This window comes from Pogoniulus pusillus, chromosome 41 (genome assembly GCF_015220805.1).
Source record: "Pogoniulus pusillus isolate bPogPus1 chromosome 41, bPogPus1.pri, whole genome shotgun sequence".
NCBI classification, from domain to species: Eukaryota; Metazoa; Chordata; class Aves; order Piciformes; family Lybiidae; genus Pogoniulus; species Pogoniulus pusillus.
The window spans coordinates 6,962,517-6,980,436 of record NC_087304.1 but is presented as its reverse complement, the minus strand read 5'-3'; the positions used below and the strand labels follow the sequence as shown (position 1 = coordinate 6,980,436).

Genomic DNA, 17,920 nt, shown 5'->3' with positions numbered 1-17,920 from the left:
CCAGCTCCTTTCCAGCAGACGTTCCCTGGCTGTCCCCAGCGCTGAGCTGGCTCTGGAGCTCTGCAGCCCAGCCCTGGCAGCAGCTCCTCAGTTGCCCTCTGGCGGGGTCCCAGCGGTGTGCTCTGCCCTCTGCAGCTCCAGAGGCTCTGTGCAGTTCTTGGGCTAAGCACCTCAACACCCTGAGAGTCCTCCAGGTGCTTGGCATTGCCTCTTGCAGTGGTGTGGAGTGCTGGGATGGTGGGAGGGGAGGGTGGCTGTGCCAGTGGGTGCTGCAGGGGCGATTTCACCCTCTGCAGCAGCAGGATGAGGCTCACAGCCCCTTGCTGCCCTCCTGAGCAGGAGCAGCACCAGCAGCGTGTCACAGCTTGGGGCTTCAGCATGGAATTGGCTGGGCTGGAAAAGCCCTCCCAAGATCATCAAGCAGCAGCCCAACCCCCCATGGGCACCAAACCACAGCCCCAGGTGCCATGGGCACACTGCTCTGGAACACCTCCAGGCATGGGCACTGCACCACCTCCCTGGGCAGCTCCTCTTGGCCCACACTGCTGCTCCAGGCCAGGCTGCTGCTGCCCTTCTTGGCCACCTGGGCACGAGTGAAGCTCATTCTCAGCCCCCAGCAAACACCTACAGGGAGGGAAGGACTCCAGACAAATGCTGGGGTAGGATTTCTCTGGAGCTGGGAGAGAAACGATTCCAGCAGCTGGGAATGCTCCAGGGGCAGCTGGAGTGGTGCTGGTGGCTGAAGATCTCCCCCAAGCCCACACAAATGCATTTGCCTGTTGCCTGGAAGCAACTCGGGTGGGATCTGCCCAGGCTGTGGAGGAGCAGTGGATCCCGCAGGGCTGCCCCGGCCCTCAGAGGGCAAACGGCGACAGGAGGGCCAGGATACCTCCTCCCCTCTGTGTGCTCCTTCACGGGGAGGGACTTTGTGGCTTCCTGACCGGAGCCGCCTGGCTCCCGTCCCGGCAGGGGCAGCCGCCCGGTGAGCCGAGCATGGCAGCAGCTCTGGCAGCTCCTCCTGCCCAGTGCCAGCGACTGCGCCCGGGGCTGCTGCCCCCGAAAGGCTTCAGCCCTGCACACGCTCAGCTTTCCTCTGCTCCCCCGGGACGGGACGGGGTGCGGCGGGGGCGGCTGCGAGGCTCTTCTCGCCAGCGCCGGGGCCGTGCCCCCCCCGGCCCGGCTGCCCTCAGCGCTGTCCGCGGCCTGCGGCGGGGCCGTGCGCCCGGCGGGGCTCAGCGGCGCACCGGGGCCTGTCCCTGTGACCGAGCTCCGTGACACGCTGGGGCCTGAGCTGTCCGTTCAGCAGGGTCTGGCCTCGCACCGGAGCCTGCTCCCCGCGGCAAGGCGGAGCACGAGGCGCTCTACCGGCCCCGGTTGCTACGGCGGTGCCGTACTCCTCCCCGGGATCCGGCCGCTACGGAGGTGCCGTGCCCTACACCGGAGCCTGTCCCACACACGGAGGTGTCCGCGCAGCGGAGCTGGGCCCTATCCCGAGCCCCTCCCTCCCGCCGGCAGCGGCGAGCGGAACGGAGACCCCTCCGGCCGCCGCCAAGCGCGGCGCTGCCGTAAAGCGCGGTACTGCCGCACAAAGCGCCGTCCTGTCGCGATGCTCACGCCGCCTTACGCCAGCGCCTCCTGCACCGCCCCCTGCCGGCCGCGCCTGCACCGCCCCCTGCCGGCCGCGCCTGCGCCGCCCCCTGCCGGCCGCGCCTGCGCCGCCCCCTGCCGGCCGCGCCTGCACCGCCCCCTGCCGGCCGCGCCTGCACCGCCCCCTGCCGGCCGCGCCTGCACCGCCCCCTGCCGGCCGCGCCTGCGCCGCCCCCTGCCGGCCGCGCCTGCATCGCCCCCTGCCGGCCGCGCCTGCACCGCCCCCTGCCGGCCGCGCCTGCGCCGCCCCCTGCCGGCCGCGCCTGCGCCGCTCCTGCACCGCCCCCTGCCGGCCGCGCCTGCGCCGCTCCTGCACCGCCCCCTGCCGGCCGCGCCTGCGCCGCTCCGCCGGGCCCCGCTCCGCAGCCGGGATTCAGGAGCGCGGCTGCGCCGGCGGCGTGGCGGGGGCGCATGGGTGCGTGCGGAGCTTACGCCGGTGGCGTAGCGCTGGGGCTGGCTGGCCGCGGCCCGCGGAGTGCTGAGGGGAGGCGAGAGGCGGCGTGAGGAGAAGCCGGGCCGGGGGCGCCGCCATGGGGAGGAGGCCGCGGGGCAGCGGCAGCGCGGCCCAGCGCTGAGGGCCCGTGGAGGTAACAGGGGCCGTAGAGCCTGCGGCTCGCCCCAGCCGGGACCGGGCAGTGGCGGGGCCGGGGAGGCCGGGGCCGGGCGGCGCCTCGGGCGGGGGCGGCGGGAGCCAGGGCCGGGGGGGGGCTGCGTGGGCCGAGCAGGGCCCGCGGGGAAGAAGGGGCCGTGGAGGCCACGGGGCGAGGTAGGTGCTAGTGAGAGGCCTGGGCTCGGCCTGGTGGTTTGAAGAGGACCGAGGGGTGGTGAGGCCGAGGGCAGGGGCTCGGACTGGGCCGGGGGGGGCTCGGACTGGATGTGGGGGTCCGTGGGGCTGTTGCGGCCTGGTCGTGCCGGGAGACCGAGGGCCCAGGGCCGCTGTGCTTCGTTTCCTCCCGGCGATGCCTCCTTTGTGGCTCCGGGAGGAAAAGGTCCGGGTCCAGCCGAGATCGCGGCCCCCTGCCCCCCCAGCCCCCTCTGAGGTCGGGTCGGGGGCAGGGATGGGCTCGGTCCTCTCCCGGCAGTGTCCCCCTGGCCTGCCCCAGCCTCGGCCTGCCCGCGGGGCCGGAGCCTCGCAGGATGTGGCTCCTTTGTTGGGTTTCCTCCCTCCGGAGCGTTTGGGAAGTGTTTATTCGGGGAAAGGGTCCGGATGACCTGGCATTAAAGCAGCTTTTCGTCTTGCTTCAGCGAAGTGGGTGAGGATGAATGTGAGGAGCAGGAAAATGCCTTCCCCCCCTGCCCGCAGCAGCCAGGAGCTGACTCCCGAGGCAGCCAGGAGCAGCTTGCAGGGGGGAGGCAGCAGCTCGTTGGAGCTCTGCCGCCAAGGGCCTGTGGCTCCTGGGTGGTGCCTGGCAGGGGGGACCGAGCGGGGCTCTGGCAGCCCTGGGGGGGCTGTGGGAGTGATCGGGAAGGTCACTTCATCCCAGGGCTGGGCAGAGCAGGGCCCTGCTGTGTATCTAAGTTAAAAACGAAGTTTGGTAAAGCTCCTGCAAGTTGCCCTGAGCGCAGTGGGCTCTGACTGAGCTGGAGGTGGGCAGGAGCCGGCTCCGGCCGTGGGCAGGATGACTGCAGGGATGCAGGCGGTTCGCACCAGCGCGTTTGGGAGCTGCCTCGATAACGAAAGCATTTGCTTCCTCTGTGCACAACAAGTGGTTGGCTCTCTGGAGATGGCTCCTGAGCAGGCTGGGAGCTTACCTGCCAGCCCAGTGCCCCCCAGCCTGCCCCACCTGCCCACAGCCAGCGTGGGGGCTCCGAACCTGGCCCTTATGTAACCGAGTGGAGCCAGCGTTTGGCGTTTGCCAGTGCGGCTGAGGAGGAATGGCTGTAAAGTAGGGCAGGAGGCCTCCGTGGGGATGCTGTGGAGAGGCTTTGCCTGTGGCAGGGCAGGCCTGGCTGCTGCCAGGAGCTCACCAGAGCTGCACGGGGCTGGGTCTGGTTCAGTGGTGTTTGGTGAGGAGCTCAGCGCCGCTGGGGGCGGGGGGCAGGCGCTGTGGTGCGGACGGGGATGGTCCAGCCCCACCCTGCTGCCTCTGCTGCCTCAGGTCTGGGTCTACTGCTCTGGCTTGGGGTTGGAGCTAAATGATTCATGGGTTCACAGAATGGTTTGGGTTGGAAGGGACCTAAATGATCATCCAGTTCCACCACCCCTGCCATGGGCAGGGACACCTTCTGCTAGCCCAGGCTGCTCAGGGCTCCATCCCACCTGTCCTTGGAACACCCCCAGGAAGGGGGCATCCACAGCCTCCCTGAGCAACCCACTCCAGCGTCTCCCCCCTCCCCCCGTATATCTTTAAGGCCTTTTCCAACCCATTCGATGGTTCTATCCACGCTTAGGGAACCCCCAGCTACCCCCAGAGGGGATTGTCTCCTGAGTGCAGACAACTGCAATCCTGTGTCAGTCTACCTTGGGATTTGATCTCCCCCTCCTTAGCTTACAAATCTGGAAGGCCTCCTCAAGCAGTTGTGCAGTTTCCTTGCAGGAGCAGCTGCTGTGCTTGGTGCCTGCTGCGGAGCGGCCGCGGTGCGGGCAGCGGTGGTGGTTTGCAGGGCAGCCTGTGCCTGCCCAGCAGCGTCCCTGGGCTCGCTGAATGGAGCTCTGTGTTCCTGCCCTCGCAGCGTGGTCTGTGTTTGGTTTGCTTGTTGCAGCACTCCTCAGAAGAGCGAGTGGAGAGCAGGAAGCTGGCACTTGCCGTCCAGCAGGTTTCTGGACGCTGCCCTGCGAGCGCTGCTCCCTGCCGCTGCCGGGAGCGGCTCTGCCTGGCCTCTTGCTTTGTATTCTGCTTCCAAGCTCCTGTGCAGCCTGAGCCTTGTCAGAACTGTTCATGGGGAGTGACTCAGCGGATCAATGAGGCTGACAGGAGGGTTGTGCTCATGGACAATTGGGATTTTCCCCTTCCAGCCCCACTGGGCTGTAAGAGACAATGTCTGAGATCAACTGCCAGTAAACATCTTCACTGGGCTCGGGCCTGGCTCTGCTCTGGAGCCTTTTCACACACACCCTGCCCTCCCCTGTGCTTTTCCCAGCTCAGAGGAGCTCTGATGAGCTGTGCTGGAACAGCAGCACCTTGCTTTGGCTGCTCCATCCAGGTGTGTGCCTGGCTGCTGGGCTGGGGTTGGTACAGAAGGAGCCAGGCTGGGCAGGGAGCTGTTTATCTCTGCTCCTCAGAGAAAGGAATTGCAGCACCACAGGAACTGAAGGCTTGTCTGAGGTGCTGAGAAAGCCTCGGGTGAGAAGCAGCCCCTGCAGTGCTCTGAGTCCTTTTGGGGGTGTGCAGGAGCAGAACAGACCAGGGCTGTGGAGATGCTCTCTTCTGTCTCAGCAGTCAAAAGAGAGTTTGGCACTACCGTGCAGGGGCTTGCGTTGGTTTATGCTGCTGCTGTGGTTTCCATCTGCCCCAGCAGTCAAACCCTCTGCCCTTGTAGTGCTGCTGGGAGGGGAGAGGCTCAGATGCCCACTCATGAGCTTCCTTCATCTGCTTACGTTGCTTGGCTCGAGGCTCGTGGGGACAGCTCTGCCCACAGCCCTGCCATTGGGCTGTGACTGGGCAGACTCAGCTGGTCCTGGGCACAGCGAGGAGCTGCAGAACAGCTTCCATCCTCCGGCCCGGCTGTGGTGTGCTTGGGAGACCTCTCTGGTGAGCTGGGAGGGGATGGAGGGCAAGCAGGTGTCAGCAGCTCCGTGGTGCTGCTGGGACCAGGTGATCATCCCTTTAGCAAAGTTGGGAGCTTGCAAAGAGGTTTGGATTTGCATTGCAGTGGATGTTTATGCTGGCTGCTGCTGTCTCTGGTAGCTCCGTGGCTGTGGAGAAGAGCAGAGGTCCGTTATGAGGGGAGTGCAAAGGTGACTCTGCTGGAGCAGCTGAGCACAGTGTTTCAGGGCTCTCCACTGGCTCCCAGTTTCATGCCCCTGCCCTCCACCTCTTGGAGAGTTGTCCCAAATCCCTGCACAGGCTGTTGGATAAGCTCCCCTTTGCATGTTCTATCCATGCACTATTCCTAGTAACTGGCTTTAAAAAGCTTCCTGCCCAGCTGAGGTGTTCCAGGGGACCTCCTGCCCTGTCCTTACCATGCTGTCAGCTGCTGGTGCCTGTCTGGCAGCTGAGGTGCAGGACAGGTCTGCTCTCTGAAGGCTTGTCTGAACCAGGGGTGCTCAGAGCTGGGATCTCCACTGCTCTGGGCACCCCCAGAGATAGTGCAGCCTGCCCTGGGTGCTGTGCAGCAAGTGTGAAACCACAGAGTCAGTCAGTCTGTCTGCCTGCCTTCCGCTGGCTGCCATGGGAAGGCTGCAGCAGCTTTGCCGTGCTGGATAAGTGCTGAGTTGATCCTGCACTGGGCTGTCTAGGAGAGGATTCCTCAGGTAAGCTGGAACCTGTGGGTGAAACTTTGCAGGGTGTTTGAAGTGCTGCATGGAGCAGGAGGTCCATGGGTTGTTACAGGGCTCGCAGGAGAGTTTGCTCCTGGAGTAGAGGAATTCACTTAGCTCTGGAAAGGCTTTCAGTTGGCTTCTTTGGCTCCAAAAGATGAGGGGCAGAAGTTTGCTGTGTGTACAGGAATGTGTCCCAGTGCCCATGAAGTCTGTTCTGCTGGAAGCCTGATGACAGTTGCATGTCCAAGCAGTGCCCTGCTGACATCTGCCCACTGCAGTCATACCCACATCACTTCACATGATGCAGCTGAACGTTCTCACTTGTAGGAAGCAAAGATCTGGATGGCTTGAGGCTACATGGCAGTGGAACCAGATGTGGGCTCACTGCTGCAGACAGAGTCCTGCCCTGTGAGGAGCAGAGGAGGTGGGTTGCAGGCCTGGGAAGGTTTCCCCACACTAGAGGCTGAGGCATTGAGCTGCTGGAGTGGGTAGAGAGGAGGCTGTGAAGATGATCAGAGGCTGAAGGAGAATCTCCCCTGTGGGGACAGGATGGAAGAGTTGGGGCTGTTCAGCCTGGAGAAGAGAAGGCTCCAGGGAGACCTCAGAGGCTGCAGGAGAGCTGGAGAGGGACTTTTGACAAGGGCTGCAGGGAATGAATTGACAGAACAAGAGGGAAAGGATTGAACCTTGAGGGGAGATTGAGACTGGAGACGAGGAAGAAATTGTTGGGAGGGAGGCGGGGGAAAGGCTGGCACAGGTTGCCCAGGGAGGTGTGGAGCACAGGAGCACAGAATCTTTGATCCCATTCCTGCTTCTGTGCTCCACAACCTCCCTGGAGGCCAGGCTGGATGAGGCCCTGAGCAGCCTGTGCTGGTGGGAGGTGTCCTGCCCATGGCAGGAGGTTGGCACTGGATGATCTTGAAGGTCTCTTCCACCCCAACCCGTTCTGTGGCTCTCAGCTTCCTCTCCAGTGTCAGGCAGCAGAATTCAGCCCCACTGCTGCCTGGTGGGGCCCTGGGGAGGAGAGCTGGGAAGTGCTGCTTTGTCTGGGGCAGAGGTAGAGTGAACATGGGAGCAGGTGTGAGCCATTGGCACCGCTGCTGCCAGCTCACAGTAAGGCCTTCCTGGGGCTCCCAGGGTGTGTTTGAGCCACTGAGTGTGGAGGAAAGGAGCAGTCCTTTTGGTGCCCTTCATTTTTCCATGTCCAGGCAGTGTCCTGTGGCCCTTTGTTGTCTCCCCTTACGTAAGGGCTGCTAATGAGGGAGCCTGGCTTCTGCTTCCCACACGGTGAGCTGGACAGTTGGCAGGTGGAGCACCAGCTCTGCCAGCCGAGAGGGACCTGCCTGAGTTGGGAAACAGGGGCTGGGCTTGGATTTGGTGAGCCTTGCCTCTGGGGGAGCTTTGCAGCCCCAGGGGTCTGCAGTGGAGCAGAGCTGCGTTGGAGTACTCCAGGGCCACAACTGCATCCCTGGGATTCAATCCCCAGTCTGGAAAGTTTGGCACAGGGGTGTGAAGACAGGCTCTGGAAGGTCAGTGTCTGATGTAAACCAGAGTGGAGGTGCAGTGGGTTTGTTCTGGGCAGCTCCTCACAGGCTCCTGTCACTGCTTGGTGTTTTCAGGTACAACCTCTGGGTGCTTTTTGCCTTCTAGAGAGCACTGAGGGACAAAGGACAAAGCCAGAACCCCTTTTGCTTCCCTTTCTCTAGCACGAGCTGTTGGCAGTGATGAGGTTTATGGTCTGCCTGATTCCCCCAGTGAGGTGCAGGGAGAGGATGGTGCTTTCCAGCACCTTCTGTGCCTTGTGTGTGGGCGAGGGCAGGCCAAGGCCCTCCTGGAATCCCCCCAGCCCTGCCGATTCCTCTGATCCTAGGGATGCAGGATTCAGCTGGAGCCTGGCTTTTGTGTTCCCAGGCACTGGGAATGCTAAGGACACGGCTCAGAGTGTGCTGAAGTGGAGGTATGGTCCGTGTGGTGGAAGGCAGTGCTGGTGGCTGGGAGGTCAGCCTGCTGCGGGCCGAGGCACTGGAGGTGCTGCTGCTCACAGGTACAGACCCATCTCTGCCTCAAGCCTCGGCAGTGCCTGCACAAACCTGCTGGAGCTTGCTGCTGTGAGCCTGGGAAGGAGCAGGAAGTGCTGGCAGGGTTGAAGCTTTCCCATTTCCTCCAGGGTAACTTGCAGCTGTTCTGTGAAACCCAGGCTGGTTTCAGTGGATCCCCAGCAGGGGATCCCTGGGAGGAACTGTCTGTCCCCAGGAGAAGAGCAGCCTGAGGGGGGTCTGAGCAGTGCTTCAGGGGTGGGTGCCAGCAGGTGGGCACCAGGCTGTGTTCAGTGTGAGCACATTGAGCCAGTGAGCACAAACTTGCAACCCAGTGAGCACAAACTTGCCCATCAGCAGCTCCATCTGAGCATGAGGAGGAAGTTCTGTAACTGAAGGGTGCTGGAGCCCTGGAGCAGGCTGCCCAGAGAGGTGCTGGAGCCTCCAGCTCTGGATCATTCGAAGCCCACTTGGAGCTGTTCCTGGGTGCTCTCCACCTGTGTGTGCTGCAGTAACCCTTCTCTGGGTAAATCTGTTGTGGCATTTTGCCACGGAGAGCTGCTGGGCAGAGTCCCCGTGGAGCAGACTCTGGCTTTGGTTGGTGGTGGAGCAGTCCCAGGCCTGCCTCGGGCTGGAGAGGTGAGAGCTGCACAGGGATGCAGCAGCCTCAGCTGCTGGGGGGCTGGGCTGAGCTGCCCTGAGATGAAGTCAGGTTGGCTCTGCTGGGGCTCTCCTGCTCAGGGCTGGCCGCAGGGGCACAAGAGGAGCTCTGCACAGCCTTGCTTCAGCTCTGCCGACCTCAGGTGGTTCATTTGTGTCCTCCTCACCCATTTGCTGTGCTGACATCACTCTGACTTCTTGGGCTCCTGCACGCCGAGAGCTGGCATGTCCCTTGGGAAGCTGAGCTGCCTGCAGAGCAGCAGCAGCCTGCAGCATCTTCTGCATGGGCAGCTGGGTGTGCCAGCAGGGCTGGCTGGAGAGGTGGGCACCTGGAGAACGAGGCTGCTGCAGCCAGAGTGAGGAGGACAATGATGCAGACGTCCTCGCTGCAGTTCGGGCAGCACCACTGCTTCCCCGGAGGCCTTCTTCACTGTCTTTGAGTGTGGACGAAAGCCCAGACCTGGAAATGAGGCTGAGAACGTCCCTGTGCCCGGCACGGAGCATGCTCTGCAGTGGGCTTGGCTCGGGTGTGATAGAGCAGGGGCTGGCTCCCGCTGCGGCCTGTGGTCCTGGCAGGGGATGTGCAGAGCCTGAGGTCTGTCTTCTCCTGGGAGGGGAGTGTAACACTCTGTGCTTTGCTCCCATTCGCGTTTGGAGCCAGGAATCAAAGTCCAGAGCAGAGCTCCTCCAGCCAGAGTCATTTAAAGGCACTTGCTGCTGTCCCAGGGCCAATGTTTAACCCGTGCCTGCCGTGAGCAGGGTCTGTGGTGGACTGCAGCGTGGGCCTGAAGGAGTCGGGGAGGAGCGCCCAGCGCTGGGGGATGCCATGCTCAGGGGGCTGCAGAACCTCCCCGGCGGGGACAGGCTGAGAGCTGGAGCTGTGCAGCCTGCAGGAGGCCCGGGGAGACCTCAGAGCAGCCTCCCAGAAACTGTTGCCAGTGAAGGCTGGGGAGAGCCTGGCACAGGCTGCCCAGGGAGGTTGTGCAGCACAGCATCTTCGATCCCATTCTGTGCTTCTGTGCTCCGCAGCCTCCCTGGAGGTGTTCGAGGCCGGGTTGGATGAGGCCTTGAGCAGCCTGTGCTGGTGGGAGCTGGCCCTGCCCATGGCAGGGGGTTGGAATTGGACGATCTTGAAGGTCCCTTCCCCCCAGCCTCCCGGAGGTTTGGCTGCGGAGCTGTGTCCGCGCCGGCAGCCCAGCGGGAGCCTGCCCGCGGTGGTGCTGGCGGGGCCGGAGGCTGCTGGGGCTGAGCCGCAGCGCAGGAGCAGGAGCTGCTGGAGGAAATGCTGGCGTGCCGGGGCCGAGCAGGGTGTGTCTGCTCGCACAGCCCGCTCCTGCTCCCGCTGCCAGCACGGATTTAAAGACGCAGGTTCGGAGCAGCTTTCCAGCGGGGGCTGGTGCGGGCAGCAGCCTGCGTAAACTTCCCTCCAAAGCAGCTTACGGGAAGAGGAATGCTGCTGCCGCTGCTTGCCCCGCGGGCTGTGGTGGCCAGAGTGCATTAGCCGCGAAATCCTCTGCAGTGCATCCTGCTAATGGCAGGATTTCCCCTCCCCTGGACCTGCTCCATGAGGTGCTTGTGGTTTCTCCTGTCCTCCCCCTCCTTGCTGTGTGGCCCTGCTCGCAGCGGGGCACAGACCTCCTCGCACAGCCTCTGGTAAGCCCACAAAGGGGTCTGCTGCTGCCCAGCTTCCCGGGCAGAGAGCGGAGTGTGGAGCCGGTGCTGGAGGTGTGCCTTGCAATCTGGGTCGAGTTGTGCTGGCGTCTCCCCAGGCCGCACGGGCTGGAGGTGGTGCGGGAGGTGCTGGTGGAGCCTGTGCAGGGTTCCCTGCTGCAGCCTGTGCAGGGTTCCCTGCTGCAGCCTGTGCAGGGTTCCCTGCTGCAGCCTGTGCAGGGTTCCCTGCTGCAGCCTGTGCAGGGTTCCCTGCTGCAGCCTGTGCAGGGTTCCCTGCTGCAGCCTGTGCAGGGTTCCCTGCTGCAGCCTGTGCAGGGTTCCCTGCTGCAGCCTGTGCAGGGTTCCCTGCTGCAGCCTGTGCAGGGTTCCCTGCTGCAGCCTGTGCAGGGTTCCCTGCTGCAGCCTGTGCAGGGTTCCCTGCTGCAGCCTGTGCAGGGTTCCCTGCTGCTTGGGCCGGGCAGGCAGCCTCTCTGCAGACAGGACATGGAGGTTGTTCTGGGGCTGGGTGTGAGTTCTGAGCTTCCTGCTAACCTTCTGCCCTGGCTTCTTGAGCTCTTGGTTGGATGCTTTTGGCCATGCTCATACAGAAAGATGTTTTCTCCTGAAGCACAATCAAAGGCTCACAGCTCCACCAGCCCACGAGAAGGGCTCTGCCTGGGCTCCTGTGTGCAGAGTTCAGGCCAGCTCTGAAAGGCTGAGAACTTCCTGCTTGCAGTGTGGCAAAGGCCTTGCAGCCACCCTCAAACCTAGCCTGGAGCCAAGGCCAACCTGAGCATGCTCTGGCTTTGAGGGACGGGTGCTGGGGAACCGAGGGCTTGTGTGGGAGCCCCATCCAGCAGGGTGCTGTGGTGCTGGAGCTTGGAGGAAGGGGTCCAGGGCTGTGTAGTAAGATGGCAGAGTGAGGAACCTCATGAAGTTCATCAAGGGCAAATGTAAAATCAGCTGGGGAGGAACAACCAACAGCAGTACAGGTGAGAGGTGACCTGCTGGAAGCAGCTCTGCAGACAAGTTGTGCCTGAGCCATCAAGGTGTCCCTGTGGGCAAGAAGGCCAAAGGGCTCCTTGGGGGGCACACAGAAAAGTGTGGCCAGCAGGGCAAGGGAGGTTCTCCTGCCCTACTGAGGCCACATGTGGAGTCCTGGGGCCAGTTCTGGGTTCCCCAGTTTGAGAGACAAGGAACTACTGGAGAGAGTCCAGAGGAGGCTGCAGAGCTGCTGGGGGGCCTGGAGCAGCTCTGGGAGAGCAGAGGCTGAGCCCTGGGGCTGAGCCTGTACAAGAGCAGCCCCAAAGGGGACCTGAGCAGTGCCCAGCAACAGCTAAAGGAGCTGTGGGGTCAAGAGGCTGGGGCCAGACTCTGCTCAGTGCCAGCACAAGGGGCACTGGGCACAAACAGGCATCTGAGCAGGAGAAGGTTGTGTGGTGTGAGGGTGCTGAGGCCTGGAGCAGGCTGCCCAGGGAGGCTGTGGAGTCTCCTGAGCAGAACTCCCAACCCCCCTGGGCACTGTGCTGCTGGGCAAGCTGCTGTGGGTGCCCTGCTGGGGCAGGGGCTGGGCTGGCTGAGCTCCAGAGCTCCCTTCCAGCCCCCCCATGCTGTGGGGGTTGTGAACTTCTGTGACTTAGTTCCCATTTGGATGTTCTGCAGCACCTGGCACCATTTGTGGTGGTGGTAACCGAGCTGTGTCCATTCAACCCCAGGCCTCTGGCAGTGTCTCCTGTGCAGCCCAGAGCCCCTCTGTGCTCGTGTCCCCAGTGTGAAAGGCCCTAGAGGAGTCTTGTTTCAGAGCAGCCCCTGTGAGCCCCCCGTGGGGCTGGCCGTGGGCGTGCAGCTGCGGGAAGCCCTGGTCGGGTTCGCTAAGGGGCATTGATGGGGCCAGGCCCAGAGGTTGTCTGCACAGCGAATGAGGCAGCCCTGGGGGCTGGGTCCTGTCTGCAGGGCCCGGGGAGCTGCTGGCAACCAGAGAGAGGCAACACCGAGTCAGAAGAGAGGAACTGTGTGGGGCTGGATGGGCTGGGTGCTGGGCAGGGCTGAGTGGGTGCTGGGCAGGGTTGAACTGGGGGTGCTGGGCAGGGCTGAGTGGATGCTGGGCAGGGTTGAACTGGGGGTGCTGGGCAGGGTTGAACTGGGGGTGCTGGGCAGGGCTGAGTGGGTGCTGGGCAGGGTTGAACTGGGGGTGCTGGGCAGGGCTGAGTGGATGCTGGGCAGGGTTGAACTGGGGGTGCTGGGCAGGGCTGAGTGGGTGCTGGGCAGGGTTGAACTGGGGGTGCTGGGCAGGGCTGAGTGGGTGCTGGGCAGGGTTGAACTGGGGGTGCTGGGCAGGGCTGAGTGGATGCTGGGCAGGGTTTCCCTGTGAACCCCCCAGCAGCTTTTCCTCCCCTCCCTTCCCAGTTCTCCAGGTCTGGCAGTCACTGGAGTGTGGGGCGTGGAGCAGCCTGGGGAGGCAGCAGAGCAGGAGATGCTGTTTGCCTGAGCGTGGGACAGCTTAGCTTGGCTTGGCAGAGCTGCAGCTCTGCAGCCCAGAGGTGCAAACAGCTCTTGGCACCCGTGGGAGTGCCACCCTGACCCCCGCCGGGGTGAAGGGCCCGCTCCAGAGCAGGGCTGGCACTGCCCCTGCTCCATGCCGTCCCAGGGGAGCTGGGGAGGCTGCAATTAGCTGTGGTTTGGTAATTGAGAGGGAGCTGGATCCAGGCACACCTCCTGCCTTGCCTTGCAACAGGCAGCCCTGGATCTGGCACTGCAGCTGCTGCCTAACCTGGATCTGTCAGGAGGATGTGGGTTAAGGGGGGGGAAGCAACTTCACTATAAAAAGTGCTTCTGCACCCAGATCCTGCCGGCAGGGAGGGCCTGGGAGGGATGCAGCTCCTGACAGGAGGCCCAGCAGGTCTCTGCAGTGTGGCAGTCCCCAGATGGGCTGAGGCGTGGGGGGTCCCTGCTGGCACCTGCAGCCCCCAGGCCTGGGCAGCCAGGCTTGGTGTGTGCCCAGGAGCTGCCAGTCGGAGGCTCTGGGGGCTGCTCCCCCTCTCACCCTGCTGGCCCCCGAGTGGCTCCGTGGCCATCCTTGCAGCTGCGGGCCCCGGAGTGCTCAGCCTGCTCCCACGGCGTGAGGAGGGCTCCCGAAGGCTGGAGCTGGAGCTGCAGCAGGCTCTGGCTTCTGCCCCTCCAGTGCTGGCTGCTTTCCACCTGCTGCTGCCCCCTCAGCCCTGCTCCCTGGGGCTGGGGCAAGGGGCAAGGTTGAGGGCTGGGGCAAGTCAGCAGCTGCCCATGAGAAGCGTTGGTGAGGCTGGCAGGGGGAGCACTGCTTTGGCCAAGCCACCCAGCTGGGCTTTGGTCTCTCCTGGCTGCTTGCCTTGTAGCACTGAGTCCTGGGGGCTGCCCCAGGCTGTCTGGGGGGCAGAATCTCCTGACCTCTCCAGCTGCAGAGTGCTGAGCTGTCACATGCCCGGGGTGCTCCCAGCACCTCCTTGCCCCTCACCGAGATTTCAGGGGGTACAGCACAGCTCACTCCACTTCCTCAGCATCTGGGACTGGGAGCTCCTCCCTGCCCCCACCACTGCCCGGTGAGAGCTCTGGCGTGCAGGGCAGGGGAGGAGTCCCAGGTCCCAGCAGCTCACCCGCAGCCTGGCGGTGTGGGAGGGCAGCTCTGTGCTCCACCAGGGTTTGTCTCCACCAGCTGTCCACGGAGCAGAACTCGTGGGGACAGAACCTGGCCAAGAGCTGCTCTTGACCTCCCCATCCGTGGGACTTGATCAGCCACAGAATCCCAGCACGGAGAGGGGTTGGGAGGGACCACTCCAAGTGCCTGCTAAAGCAGGACACCCACAGCAGCTTGCCCAGGATCCCAAAGGCCAGGGGGGGTGGGAAGCTCTCCAGAGGAGCCTCCACAGCCTCTCTGGGCAGCCTGCTCCGGTGCAGGGACCAGGAGATGGACACCCACCAGTGCCCATCTGTATCCCCTGGCAGTAGGTCAATGGCTTTTTGGAGGTGGTAGCTGCTCAGGGTGGCAGTGGTGGGGAGGAGGAGGGAGGTGCTGGCTGCAGGCATCTGCTCCACCCACCTGGAAACGTGAACCAGGAGACAAATCCGAAGCCAATCTGGCGGCAGAGCTGCGCGGGCGGCGCTGCCCGGGCCGGGTTACTGCCCTGGCCTGGAGGAGGTCCCCGTGGTCAGGGCCACTTTCTGCGCAGGTGACCCCGGAGGGCACAGCAGCTGCTGGGAGCTGTGCTCTGCTCCCTCCTCTGCTTTCTGCACTGCAGAGAGCAGCTCTGTGCCTCGGCTCCTGCCAGGATTCTTCTCTGGTGAGGAGCTGTTGGAACGGGGCAGAGATGATCAGAACCTCCCCTGTGGGCACAGGCTGGGAGAGCTGGGACTGGAGCCTGGAGGAGAGAAGGCTCCAGGGAGAGCTCACAGCAGCCTTCTGGTACCTGAAGGCTCCAGGAAAGCTGGGGAGGGACTTTGGACAAGGGCTGGGAGTGGCAGGCCGAGGGACAATGACTTGGAGAGGCGAGTGGAAACTGTTGAGAATGAGGAGGTGGAGAGGCTGGCACAGGCTGCCCAGGGAGGCTGTGGCTGCCTCCTGCCTGCAGTGTTCAAAGCCAGCCTGGATGAGGCCTTGGGCAACCTGTGCTGGTGGAGCTGTCCCTGCCCCTGGCAGGAGGTTGGCACTGGATGATCATTAAAGTTCCTTTGAACCCAAACTGTTCTATGGATCAGTGAACTCAGGCTTGGGCTCCTTGGCTCTTTGTCTCAAGGAGCCTGCTCCCTGTGCAGATGAGGTGCAGGCAGTGCTGCTGCTCCTTCTGTGCCTGCTCAGGGCTGCAGGGAGGGAACATGCCAGGGCTGAGAGCTGAGCTAAGCTTGGAGCAGGAGCTCACTGGGAGTGAGTGGGAATGTGCTGGGATGCTGAGCCAGCTCTGACCAGGTTCAAGCCGTTTGTGTTGTGGGGAGAGCCAAGGGCAGCACTCAACACCTTCTGCTCCTGAGGTTACCTGGGAGCCCATCCAAAGGCTGAGGAGGGGCAGAAGTGCTGAGTGTCACTCGTGTCCCAGTGCCTGGGCAGCCCTTGCTGGGAGGGAATCTCCTCCAGGTGATGAAGGGCTCTGAGTCTGTCACCCAGCTTGGGCGAGGAAGGGATCCAGGTGCATTCAGGAACTTGATCTTGGTACAGGAAAAGGGTTGGGGAGGGTTCTCTGCCCTTAGGAGAGCAGATGTGGAGCTCCCCAGGCAGGCTGCAGCTGACCAGAAGGAAGCACATGTGGGGCGCAAGGCTGTGGGACCTCTGAGGACCTCCTCCACAGGGCTGCATTCTGCTGCTGCTCCTGAGGGGCTCCCTCCAGTTGACAGCTCTCCCTCTTGAGCCACTGCTCAGCTGCTTGCATCTTCCCATGTCCTCTGCTCCCCTGCTGCTGCCTGGCCCCGGGGACACAGCTGTGGCTCGTTCTGTTAGCAGCGTCTGGAGGAGCTCTCCCGTGTGCGTGGGAGGCCTGGTGGGACCCTCTGACTCAGGCACCCCACACTTCTGCTCTGGGTTTCTCTGGAGCCTCGTCCTGCTGTGATGAGCAATGGATCATCCTGTGGGCAGCAGCCCCCTTGAGTGATGCTTCTGACACCAGTGTGGTGACAGAAGAGGGTGGGTGAGGGGCAGGGGCTGGCAGCAGCTCACCCAGTGTGGGCAGGCAGCTCTGCTTTACCAGGGATTGTCTCCCCCAGCTGTCCACAGAGCAGCCCAGAGCCCCCTGCTCCAGAGCCTGGCCTAGAGCTGCTCCCCATCCATGGGAACTGATGAGCCACAGAACCTCGGAGTTCAGCACTGGGGGTTGGAAGGGGCATCTGGAGGTCACCCAGTCCAACCCCCTGCCTTTGTGAGCAGCAAGTGGTGCCCAGCAGCCATGGTGCCCAGCTGGGAAACCAACCCATCACTGCAGTGGGACAGGGACAGTTGCTTGCTCAGACATCAGCTCTCCTGCCCTGCTGAGGTGTTCCCAGCACCCACAGGTGCTGCAGGCAGATGGGCTGAGGGTCAGCTCTTGCTGGGCATGGTGTGGCCCCGTGGCTGCTGCAGCCTCTGCCCTCTGCTTTGGCCCTTGCCAGGCACCTCTGACGCTGCTGCTGGCTCTGGTAGCTGCTGTTCCTCCACGTTCTCTGCCAAAGTCCTCTTGCAGCAGCCTGTCCCTAAACCTCTGGCTGGCTTCTGCAGCCTCTGCCCCCTGGCCTGGCAGGAGGCAGGGGCAGCTCTCACCGCTGTGGCTGCTGCTGCAGAGCAGAGCCTTGCTCTGCCCTGCCCGCCTGTGAGGCCAGCTCCTGGCAGCTCTTTCACATCCATTGCTCTGCCTGCTGCTGGGTGCATGCTGAGCTCCCTCCTGCAGAGGAGGGTGAGCAGCACTTTCTCTTGGGTTGATGATTTTGCTTTTGAGGGCTTTGGGAGTATGTGGGGACAGGGCTGGGGAGGCAGAGATGGTCTTAGCCTTGCTGCAGGCTGCAGCAGCGCGGGAGGAGGTGGTGTAGCCTCAGAGGGAAGCAGTCCTTCCAAGCTGCCAAGTGAAAATGATCTGTTTACCCAGGAGCCTTTTTTACTCTCTGCCTGGTGACTGGGAGGGAGGCTGTGAGCTCTGTGGACAGAGGGAAGGAGGTGGAAGGGGACCTCTCCTGGCATCTGAATGTGTTGTCCTGCGTGGCTCTTGGAGCGTGGCCCAGCAGTGCCATCAGCATGCCCAGGCTGCTGGTCTGGGTTGCAGTGTCAGCAGGTTCCTGTGCTGGTGGCCAGGTGCAGGCTCATCCCTGGCACAAAGGCTTTGCAGGTGCCTTGGCTTCACCACTGCCACCTGCACCTTGCTGAAGTTGAGCCTCCGCTCAGAGCCTCTCTGGTGCTGGGGGAAGGCTGGCAGGGGCCTGGTGGTGCAGCTCCCATTCCATCTGCAGGCATTGCCCAGCTCTGGGCTGGGGTGGAGCTGCAGGTCCAGCATTGGTGGAGCATGTCTGGATCTGTCCCTGCTTGGCCTCCCTCAGCATATGGTGTGCCAGGGCAGTGCAAGGCTGGCAGGGCTGGCAGGATGTGTTTTACCCAAGGCTGAAGGAGAATGGGTTGGAGGATCTGTGCACAGTGGTGGTGGAAAGATGGAGCAGGCTGTCCAGGGTGAGTCCAGAGTCCCAGCCTGGTGGCTTTGGAAGGGGCCTCTGGAGCTCAGCCAGCCCAAGCCCCCAGCAGGGCACCCACAGCAGCTTGCCCAGCAGCACAGTGCCCAGGGGGGTTGGGAGCATTCCACAGCAGGAGACTCCACAGCTCCCATTTTAGCCTCTCCATCTTCACTGTTATTATTTTGCCTGGAGAAGTATTTTTAGCTTTCTCCTTGGTCCCTGTGCTGCTGCTGGAGGTTCCAGCCTGGCATTCCCGGGCCCTCTGCAGCACAGGGCACATCTTCCAGCCAGGTGTAGCTGCTCTGTGCAGAGAAAATGTTTGGAGCTGAGCTGTTGGAGAGCAGCTCTGGGGAAA

General features: G+C 63.2%; 1 protein-coding gene across 2 annotated transcripts in view; it reads left to right on the top strand.

Moving 5' to 3' along the window:
* Positions 1–1,999: 1,999 nt before the first annotated feature.
* CSNK1G2 (casein kinase 1 gamma 2) overlaps positions 2,000–17,920 on the top strand; it is a 36,289-nt gene continuing 20,368 nt past the window's right edge. The window contains exon 1 of one of the 2 annotated variants that reach the window (XM_064175261.1): positions 2,000–2,234. The gene's annotated coding sequence lies outside the window, so the exon portion shown is untranslated. The remainder of the gene's footprint in view (positions 2,235–17,920) is intronic. The other variant, XM_064175262.1, reaches the window with a different exon arrangement.